Raw genomic sequence first — 5776 nt, 5'->3', positions numbered from 1 at the left:
ATATATGTGTTAGCATACGGTATTTGTTTTTCTCTTTCTGACTTACTTCACTCTGTATGACAGACTCGAGGTCCATCCACCTCACTACAAATATCTCAATTTCGTTTCTTTTTATGGCTGAGTAATATTCCATTGTGTATATGTGCCACATCTTCTTTATCCATTCATCCAATGATGGACACTTAGGTTGCTTCCTTGTCCTGGCTATTGTAGATAGAGCTGCAATGAACATTTTGGTACATGACTCTTTTTGAATTATGGTTTTCTCAGGGTATATGCCCAGTAGTGGGATTGCTGGATCATATGGTAATTCTATTTTTAGTTTTTTAAGGAACCTCCATACTGTTCTCCATAGTGGCTGTATCAATTTACATTCCCACCAACAGTGCAAGAGGGTTCCCTTTTCTCCACACCCTCTCCAGCATTTATTGTTTGTAGATTTTCTGATGATGCCCATTCTAACTGGTGTGAGGTGATACCTCATTGTAGTTTTGATTTGCATTTCTCTAATGATTAGTGATGTTGAGCATCTTTTCATGCATTTGTTGGCCATGAGTGTGTCTTCTTTGGAGAAATGTCTGTTTAGGCCTTCTGCCTATTTTTGGATTGGGTTGTTTGTTTTTGTGATATTGAGCTGCATGAGCTGCTTGTATATTTTGGAGATTAATCCGTTGTCAGTTGCTTCATTTGCAAGTACTTTCTCCCATTCTGAGGGTTGTCTTTTCGTCTTGTTTATGTTTTCCTTTGCTGTGCAAAAGGTTTTAAGTTTCATTAGGTACCATTTGTTTATTTTTGTTTTTATTTCCCTTACTGTAGGACGTGGGTCAAAAAGGATCTTGCTGTGATTTATGTCACAGTGTTCTGCCTATGTTTTCTTCTAAGAGTTTTATAGTGTCTGGCCTTACATTTAGATCTTTAATTCATTCTGAATTTCTTTTTGTATATGATGTTAGGGTGTGTTCTAATTTCATTCTTTTACATGTAGCTGTCCATTTTTCCCAGCTCCACTTACTGAAGAGGCTGTCTTTTCTCCATTGTATATTCTTACCTCCTTTGTCAAAGATAAGGTGACCATATGTGCGTGGGTTTATCTCTAGACTTTCTGTCTTGTTCCATTGATCTATATTTCTGTCTTTGTGCCAGTACCATACTGTCTTGATTACTGTAGCTTTGTAATATAGTCTGAAGTCAGGGAGCCTGATTCCTCCAGCTCCGTTTTACTTCATGATTGCTTTGGCTATTCAGGGTCTTTTGTGTTTCTATACAAATTGTAAAATTTGTTGTTCTAGTTCTGTGAAAAGTGCCATTGGTAATTTGATAGGGATTTCATTGAACCTGTAGATTGCTTTGGGTAGTATAGTCATTTTCATGATATTGATTCTTCCAATCCAGGAGCATGGTATGACTCTCCATCTGTTTATGTTCTTTGATTTCTTTCATCAGTGTTTTATAGTTTTCTAGGTACAGGTCTTTTGTCTCTTTAGGTAGGTTTATTCCTAGGTATTTTATTCTTTTTGTTGAGATGGTAAATGGGATTGTTTCCTTAATTTCTCTTTCTGATCTTTCGTTATTAGAGTATAGGAATGTAAGAGATTTCTGTGCATTAATTTTGTATCCTGCAATCTTGCCAAATTCATTGATTAGTTCTAGTAGTTTTCTGGTGGCATCTTTAGGAATTTCTATGTATAGTATCATGTCATCAGCAAACAGTGACAGTTTTACTTCTTCTTTTCCAATTTGTATTACTTTTATTTCTTCTTTGATTGCTGTGGCTAGGACTTCCAATACTATATTAAATAATAGTGGCGAGAGTGGACATCCTTGTCTTCTTCCTGATCTTAGAGGAAGTGCTTTCAGTTTTTCACCATTGAGAATAATGTTTCCTGTGCGTTTGTTATATATGGCTGGTCTTATTTTGAGGTAGTTTCCCTCTATGCCCACTTTCTAAAGAGTTTTTATCATAAATGGGTGTTGAATTTTGTCAAAAGCTGTTTCTGCATCTATTGAGATGATTATATGGTTTTTATTCTTCTGTTTGTTAATATGGTGTATCACATTGACTGTTTTGCATATATTGAAGAATCCTTGCATCCGTGGGATAAATCCCACTTGATCATGGTGTATGAGCCTTTTAATATGCTGTTGAATTCTGTTTGCTAGTATTTTGTTGAGGATTTTTACATCCATGTTCATCAGTGATATTGGTCTATAATTTTCTTTTCTTGTGATATCTTTGTCTGGTTTTGGTATCAGGGTGATGATGGCCTCGTAGAATTAGTTTGGGAGTGTTCCTCCCTCTGCAATTTTTTGGAAGAGTTTGAGGAGAGGTGTTAACTCTTCTCTAAATGTTTGATAGAATTGGCCTGTGAAGCCATCTGGTCCTGGACTTTTGTTTGTTGGAAGATTTTTAATTAGAGTTTTAATTTCATTTCCTGTGATTGGTCTGTTTATATTTTCTAATTCTTCCTGGTTCAATCTTGGAAGATTATACTTTTCTAAGAATTTGTCCATTTCTTTTGGGTTGTCCATTTTATTGGCATATAGTTGCTTGAAGTAAGTAGTCTCTTAAGATCTTTTGTATTTCTGTGGTGTCAGTTGTAATCTCTCCTTTTTCATTTCTCATTTTGTTGATTTGAGTCCTCTCCTTTTTTTTCTTGATGAGTCTGGCTAAAGGTTTATCAATTTTGTTTACCTTCTCAAAGAACCAGCTTTTTGTTTTATTGACCTTGCTATTGTTTTCTTTGTTTCTATTTCATTTATTTCTGCTCTGATCTTGATGATTTCTTTCCTTTTACTAAGTTTGGGTTTTCTTTGTTCTTCTTTTTCTAGTTGCTTTAGGTGTAAGGTTACATTGTTTATTTGAGATTTTTCTTGTTTCTTGAGGTGAGCTTGAATTGCTACGAACTTCCCTCTTAGAACTGATTTTGCTGTGTCCCACAGGTTGTGGATTGTCATGTTTTCATTGTCATTTGTTTCTAGGTACTTTTTGTTTTCCTCTCTGATTTCTTCAGTGATCTCTTGGTTATTTAGCAGTGCACTGTTTAGCCTCCATGTATTTGTGTTTTTTACTGTTTTCTTTTCCTGTAATTGATTTATAATCTCATAGTGTTGTGGTTTGAAAAGATGCTTGATACTATTTCAATTTTCTTTACTTTTCCAAGGTTTGATTAGTGACCCAAAATATGGTCTGTTCTGGAGAATGTTCCATGTGCATTTGTGAAGAAAGTGTATTCTTCCTCTTTCAGGTAGAATGTCCTAAAAAAATCAATTTAGTCTATCCGGTCTATTGTGTCATTTAAAGCTTGTGTTTCCTTATTTATTTTCTGTCTGGATGATCTATCTCTTGGTGTAAGTGGGGTGTTAAAGTCCCACTATTATTGTGTTACTGTCAATTTCTCCTTTTATGGCTGTTCGCATTTGCCTTATGTATTGAGGTGCTCCTATGTTGGGTCCATATATATTTATAATTGTTACGTTTTCTTCTTGGACTGATCCCTTGATCATTATGTAGTGTCCTTCCTTATCTCTTGTAACACTCTTTATTTTAAAGTCTATTTTATCTGATATGAGTATTGCTATTACAGCTTTCTTTTGATTTCCATTTGCATGGAATATCTTTTTCCAGCCCCTCACTTTCAGTCTGTATGTGTCCCTAGGTCTGAAGTGGGTTTCTTGTCGATGGCATATATAAGGGTCTTGTTTTTGTATCCATTCAGCCAGTTTGTGTCTTTCGGTTGGAGCATTTAATCCATTTACAGTCGAGGTGATTATTGATATGTATGTTCCTATTAGCATTTTCTTAATTGATTTGGGGGTTTTTTGTTGGTCTTTTTCTTCTCTTGTGTTTCCAGCTTAGAGAAGTTCCTTTAGCATTTGCTGTAAAGCTGGTTTGGTGGTCCTGATTTCTCATAGCTTTTGCTTGTCTGTGAAGATTTTGATTTTTCCATCAAACCTGAATGAGATCCTTGCTGGGTAGAGTAATCTTGGTTATAGGTTTTCCCCGTTCATCACCTTAACTATGTCCTGCCACTCCCTTCTGGCTTGCAGAGTTTCTGCTGAAAGATCAGCTGTTAACATTACGGGGATTCCCTTGTATATTATTTGTTGCTTTTCCCTTGCTGCTTTTAATATTTTTTCTTTGTATTTAATCTTTGATAGTTTGATTAATATGTGTCTCAGTGTGTTTCTCTTTGGGTTTATCCTGTATGGGACTCTGCGCTTCCTGGACTTGACTGATTATTTCCTTTCCCATGTTAGGGAAGGTTTCTACTATAATCTCTTCAAATATTTTCTCAGATCCTTTCTTTTTCTCTTCTTCTTCTGGGACCCCTATAATTCAAATGTTGGTGTGTTTAATATTGTCCCAGCGGTCTCTGAGACTGTCCTCAATTATTTTCATTCTTTTTTCTGTATTCTGCTCCCTGCAGTTATTTCCACCATTTTATCTTCCAGCTTACTTACTCATTCTTCTGCCTCAGTTATTCTGCTCTTGATTCCTTCTAGAGTATTTTTAATTTCAGTTATTGTGTTGTTCATCACTGTTTGTTTGCTCTTTAATTCTTCTAGATCCTCGTTAAAGGTTTCTTGTATTTTCTCCATTCTGTTTCCGAGATTTTTTTTGCAGTACGCGGGCCTCTTACCGCTGTGGCCTCTCCCGTTGCGGAGCACAGGCTCTGGACGCACAGGCCCAGCGGCCATGGCTCACAGGCCCAGCCGCTCCACGGCACGTGGGACCCTCCCGGACCAGGGCACGAACCCGCGTCCCCTGCATCTGCAGGCGGACTCCCAACCACTGCGCCACCAGGGAAGCCCTGTTTCCGAGATTTTGGATCATCTTTACTATCATTACTCTGATTTCTTTTTTTAGGTTGGTTACCTATTTCATCTTTGTTTATTTGGTCTTGTAGGTTTTTACCTTGCTCCTTCGTCTGTAACGTATATTTTTGTCATTTCATTTCTTTCTTTTTTTTTTTTTTTGATGGTGGGGCTGTATTCCTGTCTTACTGGCCTGACCTCCAGCCTGGGAACCAAGATCTTGCAAGCCATGTGGTACAGAAAAAAAAAAAAAGAAAGAAAAGTAAAAAAGGAGCAATACAATAACAAAGAATAAAAAACAAAATAAAATTAGAAAGATTAAAAAAGATATTAGGAAAAATAGAAATATAATTGAAACAACTGCAGCAAGGCAAAATAAAACCACAACAGAAAAAAAAAAAAGGGGGGGGGAGGGGGGAGGGAAACAAGCCAAATAGAGCAGAACAAGGACAAAGGACAAAGAATAAAATAAAATTAGAAAAATAAAAGATTTATTAGAAAAAATAAAAATATAAATGAATCAACAACAATGAATCAACAAGGTAAAACAGAACCCCATCGAAAAGAGGCAAAAAAAAAAAAAAAAAAGGGGGGGGGAGGGGGGAGGGAAACAAGCCAAATAGAGCAGAACAAGGACAAAGGACAAAGAATAAAATAAAATTAGAAAAATAAAAGATTTATTAGAAAAAATAAAAATATAAATGAATCAACAACAATGAATCAACAAGGTAAAACAGAACCCCATCTAAAAGAGGCAAAAAGAAAAAAAAAAAAGCCTTGGCTATGGGGGCAGAGTTTAGGCAGGGGTGGAACTTAGGCAGGGGTGGGATTTAGGGTGAGACAGGACCTAGGCTGGTGGGAGGTGACATTTGAGCGTGAGGTTGGGCCTAGGGTAAGGACCCACGCAGCTGGAAAAGGCCTTGGGGGTGGGGCCTAGGCGGGGCAACGTTCAAGCGTGGGG

Source organism: Neophocaena asiaeorientalis, unplaced genomic scaffold (assembly GCF_003031525.2).
Source record: "Neophocaena asiaeorientalis asiaeorientalis breed wild unplaced genomic scaffold, Neophocaena_asiaeorientalis_V1.1 scaffold74, whole genome shotgun sequence".
In the NCBI taxonomy this organism is placed as follows: Eukaryota; Metazoa; Chordata; class Mammalia; order Artiodactyla; family Phocoenidae; genus Neophocaena; species Neophocaena asiaeorientalis.
Note: the sequence above shows the minus strand (reverse complement) of the source record.